General features: G+C 41.8%; 1 non-coding gene across 1 annotated transcript; it reads left to right on the top strand.

Moving 5' to 3' along the window:
• The first annotated feature begins 460 nt into the window (after positions 1–460).
• Positions 461–535, top strand: Trnas-cga. The gene has a single exon. It is a non-coding gene; the product is annotated as a tRNA-Ser (tRNA).
• Positions 536–12,724: the final 12,189 nt, after the last annotated feature.

Genomic DNA, 12,724 nt, shown 5'->3' with positions numbered 1-12,724 from the left:
AAATTAAAAATAGAGTATATATATATATATATATATATATATATATAAAATAATTATATAACTTTTTCTTATATAAAACGTAACGAATGGCACGGACGTCACAAGCTGAAACATAACAGTGTGTGTACCATTAAGTACGTCCTTGCTCCTCGGCCGAACAATCACGTCTCTTTCGATCCTTTTTTTATTTTCATAGACATTAAATAAAGATACTACTCTTAAGTTATCGGTGTATATCAGTTGTTTCAAGAACATTAACTGTATCTTTTATACTAATTATATTCATAAAATACGTTAACTACGGAATGAGATTTTCACTCTGCAGCGGAGTGTGCGCTGATATGAAACTTCCTGGCAGATTAAAACTGTGTGCCCGACCGAGACTCGAACTCGGGACCTTTGCCTTTCGCGGGCAAGTGGTACTGGCAGAAGTAAAGCTGTGAGTACCGGGCGTGAGTCGTGCTTCGGTAGCTCAGTTGGTAGAGCACTTGCCCGCGAAAGGCAAAGGTCCCGAGTTCGAGTCTCGGTCGGGCACACAGTTTTAATCTGCCAGGAAGTTTCACGTTAACTGCGGTTTACAACGGATAAAAATGTCAATATTTATGTGGCGTACCGTCACAAAGAGCGAGAGACGACCGAAAGCAATTTTTTAGTTCGATCCTCAGTCCCAAAAAGATACGATGGTCCTTAGTTCAAGAGGAAAAATGACTATCTGTGTAAACAGAAGGAGAAGATAACAGGTACAATACCCTAGAGAAAGCTGAATCGTTATTGGCAGCTCTTCGGAAAGAGCGAGTGCACATTTCAAAGAAAATCTTCAGCTACCTCACCAGACTTAAACGCGATCATCAAATGGATTGAGAAAATAAAGTATGAAACAGAGAAAGCTGGCATCAGTCGGAAAGAGACATGCAATGAACAGGTATTTCGAATGAGTATTGACAGATTTAAGGGATTCCAGGTAAAGCAAAGTATGAAGAAAAGAAGAGAAAGGTTGAATTTAAAGGGAGGTTTACTATCTTTGGCCCGAAAAAAGCACGATCTTTGATAATATTTTTCTCGGGATGTGTTATAGATATCAATGTAAGATTTGGTCAAAATGTTTATTTCCTCTACAAACTGAAATTTTTTCGGCCGGAAATGTCGAAGAGCAAAGGCGGAAACTAAATTTTGATGTAGTCCTCCACGCGCGGTATGTCATAGGTCAGCCGGCTCGTCTAAAATCAAAATTGAGTTGACGTTAACGAAGTATATAAGATTCTTGAGGAGTTGTATCTCGCATAAGTTATTTGGACCATAGGAAATGGCGGCCATTTGAAAAAAATTAGGTTCTTTCTCATCGATTTTTCGACTTCGTCGGCCAAGTAAAAATATTTATAATTGATGGATCGGAATAAGAGTGGTTCAACTCCTAGAAAATTTAGTTAGCTTCGTCGAACACAAAGAATCATGCCAATCGGGCCTGTAGATGTAAAGTTACTATATCGCGCGATAAAAAAAGTCATTTATAGAAAAACGCGTTTGAAGTTTTGACTACATATAAATGCAATATTATGCAACGTACGTTCAATATGCTATCCCGGGTCTATAAACTAGTCCTTCCTCCTCCTCAGAAAGGGCGTTCTGCTCTATCTGGGTCAACCTGCGCTGCTCTAGAGCAACACCGACTCACAGGAAGGCCTCGGCGCTTGTTGGTGACGTCACGTCAGCTAGGCACGGCGAACGCCAGGTCTGTTGCAGGCAGAAACCGCTGGGCGTGCTTATCACTATAAATCTCTTACTTTTGGACAAAATGTTTGGTATTGTTTTGGATTCTGCAGTTTTATTTAGATGAAAGATTTTCTTACTAACGTAAAGCTACAAATGAAGATCATAGTTCTGTATTACTGAATTCTGTCGAAACAAACGTAGATCAATATGAGAAGACGTTTTGCCCATTGCAAGTTTCGGAAATTTTCCATTCAAGTAACTATATTTACTTGATCAATTTTGCTATCGAAACTTACCCCAACCCCCTTACAATGAACCCGTTTCTTTTATTTATTTATTTATTTATTTTCGTTTGACATCGTCACAGGAAATGTGAACTAATTTACATGTGTAAATGTCCAACTGTTGCCAGTCATTAGATTACAGTCGTTTTCAACGAAAGTAATTCTAAACAAGAAAGAAAATAGCTTCATACATCGAAGATACTGCTGAGCTTAAACATTTTTAAACATGCACATTAGAAAGATAAATATTCCCCTCTTGCAACTGAAAGGAGAGTATAAGATAAAAAAAATTTATTTGATAAGACAAGTATCTCTGTTTTGCCTCTTCTTCTGTCCCACACCCCTCCCCTAAGGTGTAGTAGCGCAAGATATTTCATTAACATTCAGTGCTCCTCAAGCCATAGTCAACCAAAATACCTAAAGAAGAGCACCAATATGTTCACAGTTTCTTGTAAAAGCAACCCAGTACAAACGTAACTTCCTCAGATTTACAAATAAGGTAAAGAAGCACGAATTCTGTTGCTGCTGGACCATGAACTTTTTTTTGTATGTCAGTCCTTAAAACAGGTGGAAATTTAAGTTCAGGAGTACACTATTTATTAAGAAGTGTAATGAAATGCACAATTAATTGATCGCAGAAATCTCTCAGAACAATGTATGTTGGTCAACTACCGCCAATAGTTTCACATTTTCCTGTGTCAGGGAGGGAGACACCACCATTATGAGTATGCCTGAAACAGACCTGGCGTTCACCGTTCCGAGCTGACGTGACGTCACCAACAAGCGCCGAGGCCTTCCTTTGAGTCGGTATTGTCTAGAGCCGCTCGTACGGCCGGTGACAAGCGGTTTTCGGCCGATTGAATCCGGTGGTCGGACGAATGCTTGGCGAACTGCGTCGAATAGAGTCCCAGGGTGACGTCCATTGTTGTCATGGTCTTCAGAATTGCTGGATACCCTTCGTTGAAGCTGCTCGCTGCCAGGAAAGTCGCACTCTCCACAGTTTTCGCACCAGAATGCTAATGCTTGGGGCCTAACTTCCAAGCACACGCGTTAAACTTTCATTTGATCTTTGTGCGTTTCCTCGCAACCACCGGTACAATAATTCGTCCTCCGAAAGAAAAAAACTGGCGCATGAAAAAGGCCGATTTCAGGCAGGTGCTTTTTTTGTTCAACCTCGAATAACAAACATTTCTGTTCCGTCCTCGCAAAAACCGTTTCAGTGGTGGATTCTAACCAATTTTATGGATCCAAAAATGCAATTTTAAAGTACCGATTTTTTAATCAAAAGATAGTGAATTTCCCCTTAATGTCCTGTCTACATTTAGGTCATTAGAGACGATGCAGAAGCTGGGACTGTGGCAAGGATGGGGAAGGGAATCGGCTGTGCCCTTTCAAAGGAAACATCCCAGCATTTTCGAGGGCCGATTCAGGAAATTTACGGAAAAATTAAACCTAGATGGCCGGACGCGGACTTGAATCGGCCTTCTGCCCAAATGTCAGTCGAGTATGCTAACCGCTGTGCCGCCTCGCGCGGTCAGAGTACGAGGACCAAGATCGTCTGGACAGAGAAAAGGAGAGGGAACGTCCGTGAAAGAATTAAGAGATTCTGTGAGAAGAACAAAAGTACTATAACCAGCAAACCAATAGTTTCCCGTGGTCCATAGTAGGTCGAAGTCGAAAAGAAAATAGATATTTCCAGCTACTACATAATAGTGGAAAATATCCTTCCCTTCCCATATCGATCTATTTCCTTTATCAGCTTCCTTCGCGTGGCCATTGTCATTCTCGGTCAATTATCATCGGATGCGCTATCGAGGGACCAGCACACCACACTCCCAGCTGTTGTTGACATTTCGACCTTGGAGCCGCTACCACCCATTCAGGTAGCTCCTGCACTGTTATCACAAGATTATGGGGAACACAGGTCCAGCCCTTCCAGCAAGGAAAAATCCATGGCAATATCGGTAACTGAACCTGGGTCCCTTCCCATGGTGCCTACAGAAGCAATCAGTCTTACCGATTTTTCATTTTCATTAAGGTTTCAGTACACAGCTGCGGGAAACTGGTGTAAGATCGAATTTTAAAACTGTATGAAGCTTAGTTTTAATAGTAAGAAACGTTGTGATTCTGATGTAGCTGACGTCAGAATCCACCAGGAAGGAAGCAGCAGCATCAACTAAAGTTAGGAGTTCTATGGACAGTTTTGAAGAACGTGGACTTCGCTAGGCCAGCAATTCTTTCTATTTTATTAAACAGTATTCTGGCAACGTTCACTATTTCTTTCTTTTTGGTACCGAACAATGATAAAGAAACGTTACTCAAGTTTTATACGAGGGTAAGTCAATTATTATCCGCAATTTAAATATATTTTGTTTATTTTAGTGGTACTGTCGTTTTTCGCTGTTGACGCATGCTTCGTTTATTTGTTGTTATATCTTTGCAATTTTCAAACTGCTAGGTTAGTTTCGTTATTGCTGTCGTGCTGGTAATAATGGCTGCTCCGCTTTGTCCATTTGCACCAAAGAAGAGCAACGTTCAGTGATCCGTTTTTTGTGGTCGGAAGGCGTATGCGGGGCCGAAATTCATGGAAGGCTTTCGGTCCAGTACGGGAACAGTGCTTTGCCACAACGGTGTCTACGAATGGATTGAAAACTTCTGAAATAGTAGCACATATGTTACGCACGATGAAGGAGCCGGACGACCGTTTACAGCCACAAATGAAGGAACCATTGAGCGTTCACGTGAAATCATTCTCTTAGACAGACGATTAATTATTGACGAAGAGGCACATCGTCTGCAAATTAGTAACGGTACTGCCTTCGAAATAGTCTACAACAGACTTGAGTTTCAGAAAGTTTGTGCAAGATGGGTCCCAAAACAACTGACACGTTTGCATAGACAAACGCTCTTGGACATCTGCAAAAAACATTTGGATCGCTATGGTAACGAAGGGGACAACTTCTTGGACAGGATCATTACTGGTGACGAAACATGGAGCCATCATTACGAGCCGGAGAATAAACGGCAGAGTATGGAATGGAGACATCCAAATTCGCCGTGCAAGAAAAAGATCAAGACCCAACCGTCTGCGTGAAAACTGATGCTTACGTTCTTTTGGGACGCACAAGGTCCAGTACTGGAACATTGCAGGGGAGGGGGCATAACAATAAACAGTGTACGTTAGAGTGAAATGCTTACTGCCACGCAATTCGAAGCAAACGCCGAGACCAAAAGGTGTTGTATTGTTGCACGACAATGCCCGTCCGCACACAGCTGCCCACACTGCTGAAACGCTCCAGGAACTCAAATTTGAAGTACTGGATCATCCGGCATATAGTCCCGATCTTGCCCCTTCTGACTGGCACTTGTTTGGCCCACTCAAACAGGCATTAAGGGGCCGGCTATTGGCCTCGGACGGAACAGTGAAAGAAGCGGTGCATTCCTGGCACGCAGCTCAGCCGAGAACCTTCTGTTATGAGGGCATCTGGAAGCTTCTACAACGATGGATCAGTTGCGTTGAAACGCAAGGAGACTATGTCGAAAACTGATGTTCTTGTAAGTTTCATATTTGATTACAATAAAATTTTATAACTATTTTGCGGATAATGATTGACTTACCCTCGTATTTGCCATTTATAAAGTGAAAAATTATCTGAGTCAAAAACTGTAGCCATAGACCTGGAACCGTGGACAGTCGATGACAGTCGATGTGCCGAGGAGTTGTCGATTTGTGAATCTGTTGATGGCAGCTCTTTTTGTAAAATAAACGGTGAAACTGTTACGTCTGTTTTCCCAAAACTGGTCTGTAATGCATATAAAATCAGAATGTAAAGACCCATTACATCTTAACAATTAATCGACATCGAGAAATGTAATGCATAACAGTATTAGTGATAGCCAGTAGTCGCTTATCGTAATTTACATTTTATACGAATTTAAATGCTTTATATAAATAAGAGGACGTTGAAAGCGGATTGGGATGAGGCGACAGTGTTGGGGCTAGCGGCGGAGTCCTGTAGACAGAGGAGCCACCCTCACAGCAGTAATCAGGAGGACAGGTGAATGCCACGCAGTCCACAGGACTGTCTTTTGTAGTTCCACACTTGCGCCCAGGGCCCACAGGCAGGCAACACAGATATAAACTCCTGTGGCGTAGGCCTCCCCACAGCAGCGACAATTTAATGGCCTAGAAGTGGAAAGAGTAAGGGCTCTTTTTTTTTTTTTTTTTTTAACCGGCCTCTATTCGGCGCAAGACACCGGGTGCTACAGATACCATGCAGAAATGGAATGAGAACCAGCAGTTTGGGGCACCTTTGAAAGCATGAATTACCACCGACCATTGACTTCATAAAAACGAAATTTTACGCAAGAGAACTTCCAGGACTGGCTAATGTAAATAAACTGGAGATTAGAGAGGGAAACTGGACTGTTCCTACGAGGACCCACCTCATTGGTCACAGAGAGGGATGGAAAGAGAGTGAGACTTTTTCTGTTCTGTTGTAGCACGTGCTTCACTGGTTAACTTCATGATGAAAAACTCAGGGTAGGGGACCAACAGTTTCTAAGATATATCTGTACAGGTAGGCACTCGGAAGATCCATACTAGTCCAGCCAACCTGAACAGCAGAAAAAGCGTGGAGCATAAAAAAACGAGTTTTCCTTTTAGTAAGCATTTGGTACAAAATTAATTTGTCTTCAGGCCTTCATTGCAGAGAGCTTCATCGCTTGAGGTCCAGAAGCCTCCATCCCAGAACCGATTAGCTGATCTGACTTAACCGCTGGCGAGCGCCGTTCGTGTGCTGACAGTGACTGATTTTGCACCTGTTTCAGCCTCCACCTACAGTTCGTTGCGGTGAGATCGAGCCGTGGTCGTGAGGTGACGCATTGCGACAGCAAAATCATTGATACAGAATTTCAATAACTACAAAGTTCACTTTGAAGACTTGCATTCACAGTTACGTGGCCAGTTTTCTCTCAACGTCATTCACAGATGCAACGCATTCCCTTCATTAGCACTATCCGTCTTTCGCGCTGGCAACATGAGAAGCACCGCACAACTTATCAACTGCAATATTTTTTTCATTTACGCGATTATCAGAATCTTAACCGAGGCAGTTTTATCAGATGTGTCATGGTTTTACTTAAATATTATTATTCCTTATCAAATGTTTTAGGAGTCACTTTAATGGAGTAAACCGAAGTAATTGTAATTCTTGTTCCATTTAGCTGCTATTGAGTTCCTAATTCATTAATATGGAGAGTGTCCAGTTAATTTATGTCAGATTAACAGGGCCAGTTTACATGCTTCCACTTTATCAGACGACCTGCCTCCATAACGAGACATACATACCTCAGTCTCAGTAGCATGGTCCAATTCGGATAAAATGTTCCATATAAAAAGTGTTCAACTTTAATTTTATATAGCTGTTAGAAAGTAACCCAAACAAATAATAACAGAAGGTGTTAAAAGTAGTCAAATTGCTAAGTTCAGGGTTTTCGTAAATTACACATCCGAAATCAGTGCACTTTCGAATTCTACTGACATCACGTGTAGTTTTGATGTCGTAATTCTGTTCTTTTGTAATGTCAGCACTGTTCATAACCCGAAACATCAATTCGCCTCTTGTGTTTACTTTTCTTACAGACTTCACGTGTCAGACACTCTCACGGGCAAAAATTTAAGCGCGTAAGGTCCGGGAATATCGATGGCCTAGAGACGCGACCATTTCTGACGATTCATCGTAGTGGGAGGTTCAAATAATGTATTTCCAGATGACTAGAATGTGCAGGGATCCTGTCAAGAGGGAGAACGTACCCATATTTGTAGCCAAGGAAGCCTCTTCGCCGTGCGGGGTAGCCGCTCGATCTAGGGCGTGACGGTCCTTGCGGCTCCCCCCGTAGGAAGTTCGAGTCTCCCTCGGGCATGGATGTGTGTACTGTCCATAGCGTAAGTTAGTTTAAATTAGATTAAGTAGTGTGCAGGCTTAGGGACCGTGACCTCAGCAGTTGGTCCCATAAGACCTTACCACAAATTTCCTATTTCCGAAGCCTGTTCCAATAACGCTGGGAACTCCTTTTCAAGTAAGTCTAGATAACGGGATACGCGTAAGACGAGGTGGTATCACAACAGGCACAATCAACTTGTTGCCGATCATACCATAACACACATTTACAGGACGTGTTCTTCAAAGTGCACCACACATGTGTGTGTAAGGAAACAGTTCGACTTTAGCGCAGATATCTCAAGACAAGTAATTTCTATGTAACGCGAGCAGTTGCTTTTGCGTCGACGTAGTTGTGTTTGTGAAACAGCAGACCACGACCACAATATAAAAATACTTCACTCAATGCGAAGAATAAGGAAGTACGGCCTACAAAAAAGCGCTGTCTGGTAAATGTCTGTGTGTGTGAATTCCTAACGGACCAAACTGCTGAGGTCATCGGTCCCTAGACTTACACAGTACTTGAACTAACTTAAGCTAAGAACAACACACACACCCATGCCCGAATGAGGACTCGAACCTACGGCGGGATGGGCGGCGCAATCCGTGACATGGCGAATCAAACCGCGGGGGCACTCCGCGCCCGCTGCCTGGTAAAGAAATTTATAGTGTACTACTATCCAGAAACATATTTCCAGAACGGCATCTTTTTGCACCATCTTTTCCGTTGTGTGTATCAAAAATTGCGAGATGGATTCTACGATACTTCGGTTTACGAACACGAAACTGTAAAACACGCACGAACTTCTGCGCAACAATGGCTAGGACTGTAAATGACGTCAGTTTCCGCCTTTGGTGGTAACTGTTTTCATTGAGCTATTGCAATTTCGGCTTATGTGCCATTGTCAAGCACAAAAGTCGCTACTGTGCTACGGCGTAGAAACAGATTAAACATAGCTCGTTGTAGTTTAGTGTCCGGTTTAAACCCTGTAACCCATGTTTTTAAACTGTTACAGTGCCGAAATTAAGGCATACAGACTATCAAGAAGGATACAGCCATCCGATGACGTTATTATTCTTAACCCTTTACTATTCCGTAATATGACATAGAATTTTACTCTTGAGAATGCAACATAGGGTAAAATTGCAACTGCAGAATAAAACATTTACAATGAAAGGCGTGAAATAACGTCAGGTAAAAAATTTGTATCGAAGTTGAAAACGTGTTGCAAGAGAAAAATGGCTGAAACTTTGTTCTGTCTCGAAATGTTTCGTACCCATGTGTATGTAAGGAGGGAAACGCTAATGAAGATTTGACTCTAGCGTCGCGTCGACGACTAGGTCATTACTGATAGAGATCAAGATCGAACTGGGGAAAGATATAGACGACATACTTTTAAAGGAACCTTTGTATCCCGCCTGGTAGGCGGCGCATGGGTCTGCTCCTGTAAACTGAAAGGTAGGCCGAATGTAGGAAGCTAGAAGGAGCAGAAAAAGGTGAAAATCTCTCGGTACAGTTTTTTACGTGAAAGTACATTTTAATTATTAGTCAATGACATAAGTAATTTCACAACTGAAGAGCCCGTCGGTGCAAAACCGTATTCCCGTCGTAAGTAGTACATAGTCTCAATAGCAAGCTGAGGTTGAAGCGGTGTTTCCAGGCCGTCTGCTCTTGATGAAAAATGGGGGCTGAATCTGCAGCGGAGCTCGTAGATCACAACAGCGAATGTTGGAGGGTGCTGTTGTCGGTGTCTCGCAGTAGTGCCAACTTAACTTACGCCGTGGCATCGTAGCCATCGATACCACAGAAACCATATCGGCGTATTCCTTGGGAAATCATGGAAAAATGACCCGACGGGAATTAGAAGTGATGTCCTTCGGAATGCGAGTTCGGTTCCCTACCACTGCACCAGCTCGGCCGTTATATTGAAACTCGAAGGGGCTCTATGTTGCTATGTTGAGTTGTGCTCCTCTGCATAAATCTGCATCTTCCCAAGGGTGTTGCTCGTTTCACTCACACACAACATATTCGGAATTAGCCAACGGTTTCAGGACAGCGTTATGTAGTGAAGTACCTTGGGCACTACAGAGAAAGTTCAGCTGCTCCCTCTTAACAGAAACTTTATTGGAACACAAGTAATTAAAATCTTCGACAGGCAGCTTTGAAGACGAACCTTTAAAATGTCAACTTAAACCTACCTTCCTTTAGACAGTAGTTTCAAACTTGGGTTAAGATCTACGTAATTTCCGTTGTTATGCTGAGACGCTACATTGTTTACTTGGATTTCTACTGCAGTATCAGCGACACGAATAATTGAAGTTGACGCAGCAACAGGTGGCGAAGTCAACAGGCCGGCGCTCGTCAGCGCTACTTTGTTACCTGTGTTCAGGTCGATATATAGATCGACGTCGGAAGTAATCAGTCATTCGTGGGCCAAAGACCGTTAGCCAGAGATGACATAGGCGGATGAAAGGAAAAACATAATTGATAAATATTTTTAGTTTATGAGTTACTGAAATTCTTGTATCGAAGGTTTGATAATAACTTGAATGTCAGCAGTTGCATATTGATAATTACCGTGTAGTACCCCCGTTACGATTGGCATTTGCGACTTGCAAGAGTTCGAAGGTTTGACTCAGTGCATACGTCTGCTCAGTTATCAAGTATGTTGATGAGGACTAATAAATACGTTAGGAACATAATGAATACTGTTTTCTGCAACAAAAAAAATAAAATAAATTCTAGTCATGTGTATTATTAAACGGTTGTGCAGTCCCCTAAATAGGCTGCTTATCTAATACTTCCAGAGGTAACATCCATTTTCAGTGTTTCATATAATTACTGACCGAATTTAAAAATTGAAAATGTTACCATAATCTAGAATTTAAGAGGTATAACAACTTTCTAAACACTGAACATAGTAAGTCGAGTATTGAATTAAAAACTTTGTATTATATCTTTAGGCGTCGTAAGTGAAGTTGCGCAAATCATCCATACTATATTAAGTATTCACAACGAAAGCATTCAGCCTCTTCCAACAAAGTTTTCGAAACCTTTTATCACCGACACCTCCCACGAAATAATGGGAAGATAAAATTTCATCACTTTCTATATTTCCGCTGTTTGTGCAATAAAACTGCAGCATCAGGCACGACGTTTTCATTTACTACTTCTTTACTACTTATTACATACTCAACACATTTTTCACGCGTTTCAGACCTCTTATAGAGCTTTTCATCAATCAGCGAAAAATAGCACGAAGCTAATACAATCAACATAATCAGGGTTTTGCAGCTTCAGCTACACAGTTTTTACATCCCTAATGTCAAATATGTAACACGTTAACTGATTTGTAATGAGGCGTTTGAAGCGGTTTCATATGTCTTAAAGTCTTTAAAGATTTGGGTGGGGGGTGGGGGGGTTGGGTTCCTGCCATTTTGTCTTGCTCTTCATGTGTTTGGTTCAGCGATCTGATTAACTATTCCTAAGACACGTTCATAGGCTTTGTCGACATGGGAAAAGCTTTCGACGAAGTAAAATGGTGCAATATGTTCGAAATTCTGAGAAAAATAGGGGTAAGCTACAGGGAGAGACGGGTAATGTACAATATGAGCCAAGAGGGAATAACAAGAATGGACGACAAAGAACGAAGTGCTCGGACTAAAAGTGGTATAAGTCAGGGATGTAGTCTTGTAAGTAGGCTGTTTAGGTTTTTTTATTGGTAACGCCACCTCTGTATGAAAATCACTGGCTGTGCTGTGTGCAGTCTGTGGCTGCTTTGCATTGTTGTAATACTCGCCATTGTAGTGTTAGGCAGCTGGCTGTGAACAGCGCGTAGCGTTGCGCAGTTGGAGGTGAGCCGCCAGCAGTGGTGGATGTGGGGAGAGAGATGGCGGAGTTTTGAAATTTGTCATGAACTGCTATATTTATATATGATGATATCAAGGTAAATACATTGTTTGTTCTCTATTAATATCTTTGATTTGCTAACTATCCCTATCAGTAGTTAGTGCCTTCCATAGTTTGAATCTTTTATTTAGCTGGCAGTAGTGGCGCTCGCTGTATTGCAGTAGCTTGAGCAGCAAAGATTTTTGTGAGGTAAGTGATTTGTGAAAGGTATAGTTTAATGTTAGTCAGGGCCATTCTTTTGTAGGGAATTTTAAAAGTCAGATTGCGTTGCGCTAACAAAATATTGTGTGTCAGTTTAAGCACAGTGATGTATAATTGTTCAAAGGGGACGTTTCAGTCTTTCGCCTCTACTGTGCCATCTGTACATCGAAGAAGCAGTGATGAAAATAAAAGAAAGGTTACATAGTGTAATTAAACTTAAGATGAAAAGATATCAATGATAAGATTCGCTGATGACATTATTATCCCCAGTGAAAGTAAAGACGAATTATAGGATCTGGCGAATGGAACTAACAGTCTAATGACTACAGAATATGGATTGAGAATCAATCGAAGGAAGACGAAATTAATGAGCAGTAGCTGAAATGAGAACAGCGGGGAACTTAACATCAGGATTGATGATCACGAAGTAGATGAAGTTAAGGAATTCTGCTTCCTAGGCAGCAAAATAACGAATGACAGACGGAGCAAGGAGGACAAAAGCAGACTAGCACTGGCAAATGGGCATTCCTGGCCAAGTGAAGTCTACTAGTATCAAACATAGGCCATAATGTGAGGATGAAATTTCAGAGAATGTCGTTTGGGGCACAGCATTGTGTGGTAGTGAAACACGGACTGTGGGAAAACTGGAAAAGAACAGTATCGAAGCATTGAAGATG

Source organism: Schistocerca piceifrons, chromosome 9 (genome assembly GCF_021461385.2).
Source record: "Schistocerca piceifrons isolate TAMUIC-IGC-003096 chromosome 9, iqSchPice1.1, whole genome shotgun sequence".
NCBI classification, from domain to species: domain Eukaryota; kingdom Metazoa; phylum Arthropoda; class Insecta; order Orthoptera; family Acrididae; genus Schistocerca; species Schistocerca piceifrons.
The sequence above is the reverse complement of the archived record's forward strand: the minus strand, read 5'-3'. Positions and strand labels throughout refer to the sequence as shown.